Source organism: Crinia signifera, chromosome 6 (assembly GCF_055691185.1).
Source record: "Crinia signifera chromosome 6, ASM5569118v1, whole genome shotgun sequence".
In the NCBI taxonomy this organism is placed as follows: Eukaryota; Metazoa; Chordata; class Amphibia; order Anura; family Myobatrachidae; genus Crinia; species Crinia signifera.
In genome coordinates this window covers 39,285,696-39,300,889 of record NC_139222.1, presented here as the reverse complement: position 1 = coordinate 39,300,889, position 15,194 = coordinate 39,285,696, and the positions used below count along the sequence as shown (strand labels likewise).

The window sequence follows — 15,194 nt, the reverse complement described above, 5'->3', positions numbered from 1 at the left end:
CTCAGTAGCACAGGGGATGGTGGGGTCATAAGCTTTGTTGTTTGCTGTCATTTGGAAGAAGGTGACAAAACATCAAAGTGCAACTGTGTGTCCAGATGCGTATTACTATGTATATAAATAGAGGCAATTGTTAGAATGTACTTCGCTTTGAAGAAGACAACACAGTTATAGTGACAATGCTGGGTCTGGACTTGGCTGAGCGACATGTGACACAATTGTAATTTATCGGGGTAATATCGTTATTGCATGAACCAGTGAGGGACGATTTAACCCGCTGAAGGCCAGTGTGGTCGGCACTGCAGTGAGACCGGCTGCGGAAGCCACACAGAGTTGGTCTTGGGACAGGCAGCATAGAACTTTCTTTGTTAGATTCCTGTACTAGTGACCTGGTGCTGCGTCAGCGCCTATGCTGCGGTGTGTCTCTGTGTCCACCCCAGACACGGGAGGCCACTAACTGAGCATAATCAAGAACATCAGTCCAATACTTGTGCATTTCTTCAAGTTTTTTATGAAATATGAAAAAGTTGTTAAGTTGTGATTGTATTTTATCGTTAACACTATTTGTGCTTATTTGTATCCACGGGGGAAGGTTACGTAATAGGGGTTTCAGAAGCAGCGCGGTACCGGCAATCTTGGCTGCAAACTTAAAGGGGCAATTATTTCCATGGCAAAACTAGGCTGGATTTACCATTTCAGTTGTTGCCGCTTTAAATCTGCGGCTGAGATTGCCTGAATTTCCAGAGATTGCTCATTTTGTAACGTTATGTTAAGCTTAACGATGGATTGTGTCTCATTGTCTAGGGAGGTTGTACCTGGATCTTGTACATTTAAACGGCAATTCTGGTCCAGACACATATACAGTACGCCCTCAACATACACATTTATATTGTTTGCAGAGGTCAAGGATGCTGCTAATTCTGTGACTTTGTTTACATCCTCCTATACAAAATACAGCGCTTCCTTCCTGTACGCTGCACAATGTACCTCAGTACATCACTGTGAGCCGGTATAGGGGGGTTTAATAAAGAATATATTTGCACAGAGGGGAATAATACAATACTTTTAGAAATAGGGTTCTCTGATTAGGTCGACATGTGAAATAGGTCGACATAGCTAAGGTTGAAAGGACAATACAAGCATTAGGTCAACAATGGCAAGGTCGACAATCGAGAGGTCGACATGAATGGTCACGTTTTTTGGGCCGGCATATGCCGACATACTGTATTTCATACCCTACCATCCACTAGGAGGGAGGATAGAATGGTGTGCCGACCTTAGTCACATCGACCTATTTCCTGTGTCGACCTAAGCCATATCGACCTTCTGTGGTGAACCCAACGTATGTCGACCTAATATGGGTCGGCCCTATGACCCATACCCCTCTGATATTTTCCATTTCACAGGTAACATTAGTTCAGGGTAGCCTACCCTCCCGGAATGGCCGGGAGGGTCCCAGAAAGGTAGGAAACCCTGGGGGACCCCCGCTCGCCCCCTGTTCCTGGCTACCTCACCCCTGCCTGCGCCGTTTAAATAACTGGATTGGCCAATCTCCGGTGAGGGGGCGGGGATCAGAATCGCATCATTTTAGCCCAGCCCCCTCGGCGGCAATCGGGCCATTTTTCATCATGGAGGGCGGGGCTTAATGATGTCACGTTCAAGCCCCGCCCTGAACTCCAGCTGAAAGTCTCCTCACCGGGCTTCTCCCGGAGAGGAGATTTAAAATGTCGGCAACCCTCCATTAGCTAATAATAAACTTTGTATATTTTACTAAATATTTTGTAGCTTAAATCCTCTTGTTGCTCTTTTGGATGAAATGTTTCCTTGCTGGGATGTTATTGTATAGGCTGGCACTGACATATCCCTTCTTATAGGTCTTTGTGGCTTTATGTCATAGTAACATATGGTAATTTGTGGTCTATTTATTAATGTCTGCATTTTTGGTACATTGCTTATCATTGGCTATCACCACCATTTGCAGTGAGAACCGATTACCGTGGCTATTTATCATTGAACCCGGCCAGGATGGTCAAAAGGTCAACCACTATTGGCTGACACATGAAAAAGGTCGAATTTAGTTTTTTGTTTTTGTGTCTATGTCAACATAGGTCGACATGTAGACCGTATAAGTGCACAGTGTATTCTCCCTCTATGCCCACTGGGATGGGAACGTATGGACAAGTCGGTTTAAAACAAAAATCATGAAAAACTCATCTCATTGGGGGCTGGCAGTTGGAGGGAGCCGGAGATAACCGCTGCTCTGAGACTCCGGTGGTTGCTGAAGAGAAGTAGTGTGCAAGTGCCTGGCATCTCCTCAGTCCAGGGAGAGAACCGGGGCACGCCATATACACTGGAATAATAGTGTACAACACATGGGATTATGACACACAACATTATTATTGCACCAGTACACCAGTTTGCTGTATACTTTGTAGGTTTAAATCTTGGCTCTTGGTCTATATGGTTATGGCTTCCAATACAGTTCCTGTTGCTTGGACCAATAATGGGTAGAATGCAGAAAGCTTCACAAGCAACTTGCGATACTTGCCGCCAGTCTCCGCATGCGTACCGGCATCTAAAAACACCATATGCATGAAGATTTTGGCAACATTTCGGTGTTAAGAAACATCCTTTGTGATGATAGGGCTTCGAGGTTTAGGACCTGGAGATCTATCCCCACAGGGGATGCTGGGAGAGATTCGGTCGGAGAATCGCAGATAAAACACATACGATATGGCACATTTCACCCGATTTATCGGCCCCATGGCTCCAAATGGTGTGAAAATGGGCATTATCGTACTAGTGGATGGGCATGTTAAGGCACCATTACTAAAAGCAGGCTGCTGGGCTTTCGACAGCAAATATTTTTCTATGCATCTATGTAACTTGACAACATCACTGGCCAACCACATGTGTATTCCTATAGCTACCAGTTTAGCAAGATGACTATTCACCATCTAGGTCAGGCCTGTGGCTCTCCAGATGTTGTTAAACTACAAACCCATCATGCCTTGCCACAGTTTTGCTATAAGGTAGTGTTAAAACTGTGCCAAGGCATGCTGGGATGTGTAGTGTCACAACATCTGGAGAGCCACAGGTTGGCCAGGCCTGATCTAGGTGATGCTGAGAGAGGATGGCCAGGAGGGGGAAGCCGGGCACCTTTTAACTGTATCATATGCTTTGTAACTAACTTTGTATAATCTCAGATCATTTGCGCATATACATTCCTCTAGGACGATCTTACCTAATGGAGCCTACACATTGGATTGATTTAAGGGCATTGCAAATACCCCTACGTGTGTAGGGGCCCCGCGCATCGCTATCGCCCGGTGATTAAGATCCAGCATGCTGGATCACCGTTCACCGGAGAACACGGGCCCTGACAGATCGCACAGCACACATCACTGACACATCGCTGTGTGCTGAGCGATCTTGCTGAGTGATCCTGGGCGATAAACATTGCTCAAATCGCACAGCAACATCTCCCCATGTGTAGACGTTTAATGGTCGTTAGGTCAACACTATTAAGGTTGACATACATAGGGTCCACAACTGAAGATGTGATTCATGTATATAAAACTCAAACTCAGTTTTGGTCCAAATTCAGTGTAAAAATAGGCATAATGGCAGGGTTCCTTCCGGAATGGCTGGGAGGCTCCCGAAAATTGTGTTCCCCAGAGAGGTGGGCATCCCTCACAGATACCCCCATCTCTGTGGCAGCAACGTTAAAATTACCACGATTTGTGGCTTTACAGGGGGGGGGGGGGGGGGCTTGGGGCTAAGTATTTAAATTGCACCCTTTAGCCCCACCCTCTACTTGTAGACGTAGGTATTACGGGATTTGCATTGCTGGGGGCGGGTCTTGATGACGTCTTCATCAGGTCCGCCCCCAGAAGTGCTGCTCAAAGTCTTCTCTCTGGGTTCTACCAGAGTGACGTATTTAAAAGTAGGCAAATGTTGCACCCATGGATGCTACTTAAACATCCATTAAATTCTGCAGAAATCACAAGGACAATGGTGCTGGTTCCATTCTCTTGGAGACCTGCACATATACAGTACAGTGATCTCTTGGAAAATGGTGGTACCATATCCCTGTAGGCCTTGAGCTGGTGGGAGAGGTGAGGCCTTCTCGGAGGCTGCTCTTGAATCTGCTCCCAACAGTCATAGTCTAAACTCTGCAACAGCCTCAATGTCTTTTAACCCTGCTCAAACCATAAAAGTTATTTTAAAAGTTTTGTTTTGATTGAATCCATTGCACATCCCTTGATATAAGATAGAGACGACAAACCATCACCACAATAATTTGACAGCATCAAAGTGTTTTTGTCCAGTCCGCTCTCTTTTCCGCTCTCCTCAATGTCTCCTAAGTATTCCAAGGGTTACTCGCTCTCCTGTGCAATCCAGGCTTCCGGTAGTGCATATTGAAGATTTCTCATGTGTCTGCCCACTCTTACCACAGGGAACTGAAGTCTCTGCTGCTGCATTTCAGGACACGAGTAGAAGAGGAGTATTGTGTGCTTCTTACTACATAAAAAATCCCTAGGATTCACACATTCCCAAGTCATTCGGCCGATCCTATCTTGCTTCCATTTCCTCTGCCTGACGGTAGAGAGCGATTTGTAAATAGTAGGGATCCCTTTCATCTCGCTTATCTCGCAGCCAAAGACAAAAATTAGTCCAGTAAAAAGAAGTGTCTATGTTTTTTTACTGACTCAGTTAATATGAGGTCTCGCTATGTCTGATCAAAGCTAACAAATAGGGAGGGAGTGGCGTGTACAGTGCTTGCACATGGTAACTGGATCCAGCTGTGGAGGCTCTTCCTTGCCTTATGCATGGTCTCTGCTGCGTGGATCTAGTGCATGTGTTCATTGGCTTGTTTGATTTCCAGGACCGTGGAATCCACTTTTCAGAAAGCCTTCGCCTTAGTCATCAATTTGAATCCTCTGATCAACTTTCTTACATGGAAAAGTATCTACTGTACATACACAGTTAGAATTCTTTGGGGGGATTTTGGGCGAATACTGAATAGCACAATAGTGCTCGCTACTATATGGGATAGTAAACAGTAAGTTTGCTCCAGACCGGGCTGTCCTAAGGAGCAGTATTGCTGGTACATTGATTCGCCCAGGCAGATGACATCACACATACTGTAGTTGAACCTTCCCCCTCCCTCCTTAGTTCTGTTTTTTTGAATGAAAAGTGATCTCATCAACCAAAACTTTCATAGAAAACAGTGATGACTTAAAGGTAGCTGCCCAAGTGTTATGCCGGGGTGTGGGCTATGGTAGAGACCACTAGAGCATTCCACAAATTAGGCCTTGTTCCGAGTTGGACGCGATGCCGATCTTTGCACAGCTGGGCAGTTTCTGTACTGCGTATGCGTCTTGCTGCAGACCTGCGACACTTTATTAGCAACAGCGGTAGTGGTGAGTGGAAGGTAGTGAGTGCTTGCCGGAGATAGGAGGTGGCTTGCCATATGCAGGCATGTTGCACCCATTGGAGGTGTGGGCTTGAGCCCACAACTGAGCTGTCTGATGGAATTGTACAGGCTCCATTGACTTTCTTGTGTTGGACATTCTGAGCAACCACAGGGTTACTCATAGGTCCGATGGCATGTGAGATGGATGATGCTTTCCAGCATATTTTCCCAGATCCAATACTCAGGAGATACTCCTGCATCAGGCCTATATTCATTAACTCTTTGTTAATTATTAATCTTGGACATGGAGCAGCTACCCACACATACATACCAGTGACGTGCGGTGAGGACAGTGGTTGGTGAGGCACTGGCAGCAGAAAGCAGAATGACTTGGTGCAGGGGAGCGGCAGGTCCTATAAACATCAGGGGTGCCATAGCAGCTGCATATCCTGCACCTGCCACTGCGCTCAACCTTCATACACACATAAGGCACCGTACACATATGCCCCACATGATTAATGCCCATATACACACAAGGCACCGTAAACATATGCCCCACATGATTAATGCCCATTTACACATAAGGCACCGTACACATATGCCAGACATGATTAATGCCCATATACACATAAGGCACCGTACACATATGCCCCACATGATTAATGCCCATATACACATAAGGCACCGTACACATACTGTATGCCCCACATGATTAATGCCCAAATACACATAAGGCACCGTACACATATGCCCCACATGATTAATGCCCAAATACACATAAGGCACCGTACACATATGCCCCACATGATTAATGCCCAAATACACATAAGGCACCGTACACATATGCCCCACATGATTAATGCCCATATACACATAAGGCACCGTACACACATGCCCCACATGATTAATGCCCATATACACATAAGGCACCGTACACACATGCCCCACATGATTAATGCCCATATACACATAAGGCACCGTACACATATGCCCCACATGATTAATGCCCATATACACATAAGGCACCGTACACATATGCCCCACATGATTAATGCCCGTATACACATAAGGCACCGTACACATATGCCCCACATGATTAATGCCCATATACACATAAGGCACCGTACACATATGCCCCACATGATTAATGCCCATATACACATAAGGCACCGTACACATATGCCCCACATGATTAAATGCACATATACACATAATGTACCTTACATATATCCACACTGTCTGCTCCCCGGCTTTCACCGACAGTCATTACTCAGACGTCGGAATCCAGACTGCACAGCGGGGGGAGCGCAATGAAGCACCTAGCGGGCTCGGTGCGCTCGCCACGCTGCGCTCGCCACACTGCCACCTATTTTATTCTCCCTCTATGGGAGCCCCATGAAGAAGCAGTCGGGATTCCGACGTCGGAGTAATGACTGTTGGAATCCCGACTGTCGGGGAGCCGTCCGGCATCCTCTTACTCATCAGCAGCTGGGATCAAACTTGCAGACATGTGGCGCCCGGCACCTACATTCTCCCGCCTCTGGCTTTCTCCTGTATCCCTCGTCATCCCTGCCCTGAGGCTACCACTTATGCTCAGGCTCCGGGCATGGCGCCTACGGGGTTGGGAGCCATCTACGCTGGACATGCGTGGACGGGGGCTGGGGTGCGGAGATCCGGGCGGAGAAGGAGGTACTTTCAAAGTTCCATCACGCACCAGCCGGGGACGGGGGGAGCCGGTGTGTCGGTACGTGTAGCTGCCGCCGGGTAGGGAAAGAGGGGGGGAGGGCGGTGCAGAGGTTTTTGCACCTGCAGTGTGGGGAAGGCGGGGGGGTGCAGTGTGGAGGGTGCAGCTGGATTGCTTCTGCTGCGCTGACAGGCAGCAGAGTGACACCAATCATAGCTGCCTCAGTGACAGGGGCGTGCTATAATATAGGCAGAAAGCACCCCCTGTCACTGAGGCACCGCTATAGGTGCCGCCTATACAGGTTTTTTTAATGCGATTTTTCAGCCTGCTGCTTGGCCTCGCCCCCAGCCCGCCTCCTCCTACTGGAACCTGAACATTTGATAGCCGGCGGCACTGCTCCCAGTGCCTCTGAAATCAATAAAAAAAAAAAAAAGGATGGTGTAAAAATGAATAGGATGATATAAAGCACATAATATGTGTCATAAGTATTTTTTTTATATTATTTTATTATGTTTATCATTAATGACAGAGGAGGCACTGCCTCCCCTGCCTCCTCTGACTGCACGTCCCCGATACATACACACATATTCCATCCGAGTTTTAAAAAGGGTTAAACCCGGGTCGCCCTCTATATAAAGGGTGACCCGAATTTAATGCAAAATTGCCGGACTTGGCATCTTGATGGCTGCAAATATAGATGAAGAGAAAAGTAACCTATCGAGGCATAAAAACATACTATGGGGCTTATTCAGCAAGCTGAGCAGGTTCCCAGGAACCCCAAAACAAGTCCCACGCTCACCAAAACACTAAGCAAACAACCACAAAGGACAGACTAGATTAATGGCTGCCAGGAAAACCTGCTTCCATGTTCTGCAGTGGACTGCCATCATGTTAACCCTAAACAATGCATTTTGTCATTATGGTTCCGTATCTGTTCTGGGTACATTGGCACCTGCTCTGCTGGGATTTCTGAAAAGGGTTGGGGTTATCAGCAGCCATCTTCAGACTCCACCATGACTGTTAATGTTCCTCTCCATTGTGACAGGACCATTATCATATCAGCTTTCTGCCCTGAGTGTATATACAGATTAAGGCCGATGTAATCGCCTTATAAATATGGCAGACTAATATTCCGTGGTGAGAGAAAGATTAGGAATGTTTTAGAATTATTTGCACTCCTTCATTAATGTGATCTGATATATGTGATCCTTGTGGAAGATAAACAGAATGTCGCTGGTGAAATGGGCAGGAAATGTAATTACTTCTTTTCTAAGCTACTATTGACTATGTAACTAGCAATGCTCAGTGTACAGTTACGTGTCTTTATAGAACACGTTATCATACCTCCCAACTTTCTATGAGGCTGAAAAGGGAAATTTGGAGGTGTGACCTCACGACGAGGGGGCATGGCCATCAAATTGCATCACTCAAGCGAGGCCACGCCCCTGTTTTGCCGACTGTGCACATGCACACAGCATTGATTCACCACTGGCAGCGGGGACTCCCAACCTCCCCACCCACCAGCGTGGTACCCTGCTGGCCCAGGGTGGGATGCAGGAACGTACCCGGTCTACAGGCGTTAGGTCGACGTAGTTAAAAGGTTGACACATGCAATAGTTTGACATGGAAAAGGTCAAAATGAAAGAGATCGACATGAGTTTAAAAAAAAAACCTATTAAAAAAGGTTTTTTTCGTACTTTACTATCCAAGTGGACATAGAGTTAGATTATAATAGCACGCGGAGAATAGAGAGGCACCGTGCCCGAAGCATGTACGCGGTACCCTTACACTGCGTCCATGTTGACATAGAGACAAAAACGTAAAAAACCCATGCTGACTTTTTTCATGTCAGTCTTTTCAATATCGACCTAATGCATGTCAACATTTTTTCGCATTATTACTGTTGACCCTATGACCCAGTATCTTTACCCTGCAATGTGTTGTACTGTTAGGCCGGTGAGAAGGGGGAGTTAGACTTAGGCACTAGGGGGGGACTTAAGGTTTGGGGACGGGGGAGTGAGAAGGTTAGGGTTAGGCTGCAGGGAGAGAGTGTTAGGGGGGGTTAGGGCTAGGCTATCCGGGAGGGGTAGGGTTAGAATGTGGTACGGTAACATCTCTCATTTGATTTTAGCTGTAAATTACAAGGAATAACCCAGAAGAAAGCTACACAAAAATGGGGGAGCATAACATGCTACACAAACATGGAGAACAGATAGAAACCTGGTCAAAATGAGCCATTGCAAAACCCCATTGGAGGACCCCGGGTGTCCATTTATTAACATTATGTTTACAAAAAAAAATGTTTCTGCTCCAAACTCTTTAAATCACATTTTTAAGTAACCAGATCGCATTTTCCATACTTAGAATGTGAAATGGGATCCGGCTGAGTTGAACAAAAATATGTGAAAAACAGACCGCAGTGAACCCTGTTATGAGTTAATGTCAGCTACAGTATGTGATTTTGATGGTTGAGGACTGTAGGGGAGATGTATCAAATCTTCCAGAGAGATAAAGCTGGTCAGTTTCTTGCTACTATTTATCTAGCACAGAGACTGTAAAATGACTGTCAGAAGCGTATTGGTAGTTATGGGAGGCTTCTAAAATTGATTTATCTTGCAAATTTGATATAACTCCCCCATGTGTGACAGTCACGTGATTCAGTACAATCATGGTGGGACTGTAGTTGCTAGCTTTGGTAAAGTAAATTGTCGTTACTGGAAAATAAGTCGCTACCAGTAATAAAAGAAGTAAATGCATTGTTGCCTCCCCTCCTGCATTCTGCAGGAGACTCCCTGAAATAGCAGCAATCTCCCTCTCTCCCTCATTAGTCTAGCAATCTCCCCTCATGTCACCTAGCCCACATTACACTGTTACATTTTTGGAGAAAAAAGGAATGAGAAACATTGAATCATCAGCACCATTTCTCAGCACTTTACCAAGTATAGTATCTTACTAACTGCTTTGCTCATCTACATTTGGATATAAGTCATTTTACAAGATTCCGCTCAGATGTAGCAGTACACACCCACGCTTCTAGGTGCCACATTCACAATCTCTTTTCACAATCTCTCATACCTCCCAACTTCTGCCGTGATGAAATAGGGACGAGCGCCCGAAAATGGGGCGGGGCGTATGCAAATGAGGGCGCGGCTTATGCTAATTAGCCGCGACCTCATTTTCATACGAAAATAGACGCTGTGCGCATGCGCACAGCGTCTATTCTACTAGATTGGGGGGTCTCCCAACTGCCACCCCCCGCAGCGGGACAATGCCTGCCGCGGGTGGGACAGCGGGACAGGACCCGAAATCGGGACTGTCCCGCTGTAATCGTGACAGTTGGGAGGTATGATCTCTCCATATTTGAAACTAGACACGCCCTGTGGGTGGAGCATGACGCGCCCCCTCAATGGGGCACTGTATAAAATTCTGCTACCAACTATAAGCTCCCTGAAACTAGTTTTTAAAAGTAGGCAAGTATGAGTAAATGTTGATTTGTGTACTGTAGACATCTAAGATTTGGGTACTTGTTTCCTAGAACGGCGCCCATCGCGGGCATCGCATGCCATTTTATTGGCATGCGATGCGACCGATGCGATGGCCGCGATTTTACATAGAAATGCATAGTAAAATGTAAATCGCGTCGGTCGCATCGCATGCGGCCAAAAAATCGCATGCGATGCGACCGACGCGATTACCGCGCGTCCTCCGACCTTTTCCTACCCCCACTATCCATGTCGGCGTGGAGTCAAGAATAGAAAGTGTGGCAAGCCACCGAGCCCGAAGCGTGGCGAGCGGACGCGGATACCTTCACAGGTATCCGTGTCCCCTCGCGGGCTTCACAGGTATCCGCGTCCCCTCGCCGGGCTTGCTGCGCTCACCACGTTTCGGGCTCGGTGGCTCGCTGCGCTCGCCACACTTTCTATTCTCAACTCCACGCCGACGTGGATAGTGGGGGTATGAAAAGGTTGGAGGACGCGTACCGCCGCCCCTCGCGGGGTCGCTGCGCTCGCCACGCTTCGGGTTGACGTTGATCGTGGGGTGGCGTTAACAATTGGGGGGGCCATTTCACACTTCAGGATGGCTATTTGGGGTCTGTGGGCCATTTAACATTGTTCCCTATGTTAAATCGGGTCAATTGGGCCATTTAACATTGTTCCCTATGTAAAATCGTGGTAATCGCGTCGGTCACATCGCATGCGATTTTTTTGGCCGCATGCGATGCGACCTACGCGATTTTTTTCCTTGCGATGCCTAAGATCAATATTGTGGGCACCATTCTTGGAAACAAGTACCAAGATTTGTGTACTGTAGACCATTTACACTACAGGACCAGGGCCAATGAGAGCAGACATAGGCCCAGGTATTAAGGGAGTGGACAAATATCATGAGGCTACATGGCCAGGCCTCCTAAAGTACTAATGATACTATACGTGCTAAGTGGGTGCAGCACTTGGCAAAGGGGGGCAATATCCCCCTCAGCAACTTCCCCCGGGATGCTGCTGGGGCCCCCTAACAAGCCCAGCTCCAGATTAACAGTACCCCCCACACTGCAGAGAACTATAGGAACGTGCACTATCTGATCAGATGCAAGTCCGTACCCTTCTATTTTAAATACATGCAACAAAAAGTAAAAATGGTTACGGATCATAGAGTCGGTAGACTGAAGGTCGACATGCATCAAGGTCGACACAGCTGAAGGTCGACATGGGCTTAGGTCGACAGGTCACTAGGTCAACACCTGCATTAGGTCGACATGGGCTAGGTTGACAGACAAATGGTCGACATGTGGTTTTTCAGGTTTTTATATCGAATGTCGACACAGCTCGATGCACTCGCCATGTTGCGCTCGCCACACTATTCTATTTTCCTGCCACGCCCTAGGGCATGAAATACCATCTGTCGGCATATGTCGGATAAAAAAACTTGAAAAACCCCATGTCAAACTAGCCGAATTTGTCGACAGGGTCAAAAGGTTGACAGTCAAAAGGTTGATAGGGTCAAAAGTTTGACAGTCATAAGGCCGACATGGTCAAAATGTCGACATTCAAAAGGTTGAAATGATCACACTGTCGACATGGAAAATGTTGACGTTGGTTTTTCATGTTTTTTTGTGTCTATGTCGACATAGGTCAGTATGGACATCATCTAAGTGTACCGCTGCACTCGCCATGCTTTGGGCACGGTGCATCACTGTGCTCGGCTCACTATTATATTCACCATGCCGTTGTGGATGGTAGGGTATGAAATATCGCCTGTCGATACATGTCGGCTTAAAAAATAAAACTCATGTCAACCTTTTTCATGTCGACCATGTCGACATTCCAAATGACGATCCTTTGTATGTCAACCTTTTAAGCATGTCGACCTTTTGACCTTTTGGTACTTATGTAGTATCTGGGCGTCCGATTTTTTGATTGTATGCCTTAAGTTAAGGCATACAATCATCGCATCGCATGCGACCATCGGATGCGATGCGATGACCCGATTTTTCCATAGGAATCAATGTTAAAATGGACTGAGTCCATTTTAACATGGAATTCAATGTGAAAAAGGGGTCCTTTTCATACCCCTACTATCCAAGTGGGCATGGAGTTGAATATAAACCTGTGGCGAGCGTAGCGAGCCATCGAGCCCGAAGCGTGGCGAGCGAAGCGAGCCCCGCGAGGGGACGGTATTCTGTGTCCGCTCGCCACGCTTCGGGCTCGGTGGCTCGCTACGCTCGCCACAGGTTTATATTCAACTCCATGCCCACTTGGATAGTAGGGGTATGAAAAGGACCCATTTTTCACATTGAATTCCATGTTAAAATGGACTCAGTCCATTTTAACATTGATTCCTATGGAAAAATCGGGTCATCGCATCGCATCGCATCCGATGGTCGCATGCGATGCGATGTGCCCGATCCGACCCGATTTCTAAATCGGACGCCCAGATACTACATAAGTACCGACCTTTTTACTGTCAACCTTTTAACCATGTCAACCTTTTGACAACCAATTGTTGTCTACCTTTTGACTGTAGACACTGTAAATCGAATAACTGCATACCGTAAATTTCCCCAAGAGTAACAGATTCAGGACTGTAACCTTTAGAAAGGCCGTACATTACCCATACCTCCCAACTTTGCCTGGACTCGAAGCAGTACACTGCGGGTGCCAGAAATTTTGGGGGCGTCTGATTTTCACCGCTATGGGGGCCTGGCCAGGAGCTCTGTGAGCTGCTAGCAAGGCTCCCAGACCCTCTGGCTGCAGGAGTAGATGCGTCTATTCACAGGTGACAGGGGGGACTTCCAACTGCTCCCACTAGTAATGTTGGGGTCCGTGACTGATCTTCAGCCCGGGCCCCCAGCAGCACCCCCCCTTGTGCGCCGGCACCCCCCCTCACGTTCCGGCACCCCGACTCGGAACTCGGAGCACTCACTGCACAGTGCAGCCTGCAGAGCGCTGAGCCCCTCTGTATCCTAGGCTCGGCGCTCTTCAGGCTGCACTGTGTATTGTGCGCGCCTGGCCCCCGGGTGGGGGGATTTGTGCGGGTGCAGGGGGGCGTGCTGCCGTGCCACTGTGGGCAGCTGCCCGGGCCCCTCCAGAGGCTGGGGCCCGGGACAGCTGTACCCCTGGCACCCCCCTGTCGACGGCCCTGACTGTCCCCCGCTGCGGAACACTGTCAGCCCTCGGTCGGGATGTAGGAACAACCCAGAAACCGTGATGGTCCTGCGAAAAGCGGGACAGTTGTGAGGTATGCATTACCCTAAATCTTAGTTTTAATGTGAAGCAATGTATTTAATTCAAGACAGAGGCCCCTATCTGTAATAATACTGTACATACGCAGACAGCTTTATTGGAAAATAATCCAGTATTAAAAGTTAGAAGAAACAAGTCTGACAATTCTGCGTAACCTCTGGGTGACCACCTGCAGAGTTAGGTAGAAGGCTGGATGGGAGCCAGTGTGCAGTTCTGTACAGAGCTTTTCCTACCGCCAATCTGTTGCACTTGTTGATTTTATTGGGCGCTGTGAGTACGTCTGTGCACATGTGCCGCTGGAACCAAAAATAGACACAGACAACTTTGCAGCAGGGCTATGCCTCAGAATTCCTTAGCTTGCATTAATGAATAAAGCAGGAATCACACAGCTCATTCCCAAGACCATGTGGTGTAGACTGCTCGCCTGCCTGCTCTGACCTTAGATGTGCTCCTCGTGCTGGTATATAGTGGTGAGGAAGTGGCGAATAAAAATACCAAGTTCAGCCTGTTTTAGTGTATGATGGCAGAGCTTTCCATAAGCTGGGGCTGTGGTGTGTCCTATGGGAGTAGAGGGGACATGTGCAGGTCAGGACGTGCCTACCGTGCATTTGCATTTCTCAGAGAAAATGGTGTCCGCTCCATTTTCCCAGTGATTTCTCTATCATGCATGACTTCTTCTGAGGCAGCTGTAAGGTAAGCATTTGCAGGAGTTGCAGGATGTGGGCAACCCTGGTGCTTAACAGATATAATGAGTGTAATAAAGTGCAGGAACAGTGAAGTACAGAAAAGCTTTATATTAGCTACAGCATACTTAAAGGAATTATGGTAGTGTTCCGGCTAAAGAAGCCTGCCTCCGATCCCGCTGGTGTGACCGGGGAAGCCCAGCTCCGCCATAGATGGCGATGCCTGGCGCTTCCCTGGCAGTTCAGAGCCTTTGGTGGGGCCGGGCCCACCCCCTTCAGTGATGGTGGAGGTCAGGCCCGCCCCTTTTTGTGACAGCGTGCCCTGGGCACGCCTATTTTGTGACATTGGTGGCCTAGGACCGCCCACAACAGTGACGTCGGTGGGCAAGGTCCACCCCCCTTATGCTGGTTCCTGCCCGGGTGGCTCCCTTCCCACCATGATTTCATGGAGGAACACTATATGGAAATGCTGGAGTCAACAGGAAAGTCTTTAGTCTGTTTTTGAATTATTCTAGAGTGGGGGGTCTTTCGAAATGTGCTGGTAAGTGCGTTCCATAGAGTCAGAGCCGCATGGCTAAAAGCTCGACCCCCAGATGAATTATGGGAGATTTTATGTACTGCTAACAGTCCTTCATCTACAGATCGCAGTAATCGGGTGGGACAGTATGGAA

The 15,194-nt window shown here is 47.7% G+C and overlaps 2 protein-coding genes across 2 annotated transcripts in view; one reads left to right on the top strand and one right to left on the bottom strand.

Moving 5' to 3' along the window:
* Positions 1-15,194, top strand: part of ANTXRL (ANTXR like) — an 84,004-nt gene that overhangs the window by 1,095 nt on the left and 67,715 nt on the right. The window lies entirely within an intron of this gene.
* ZNF488 (zinc finger protein 488) overlaps positions 1-15,194 on the bottom strand; it is a 73,188-nt gene that overhangs the window by 49,486 nt on the left and 8,508 nt on the right. The window lies entirely within an intron of this gene.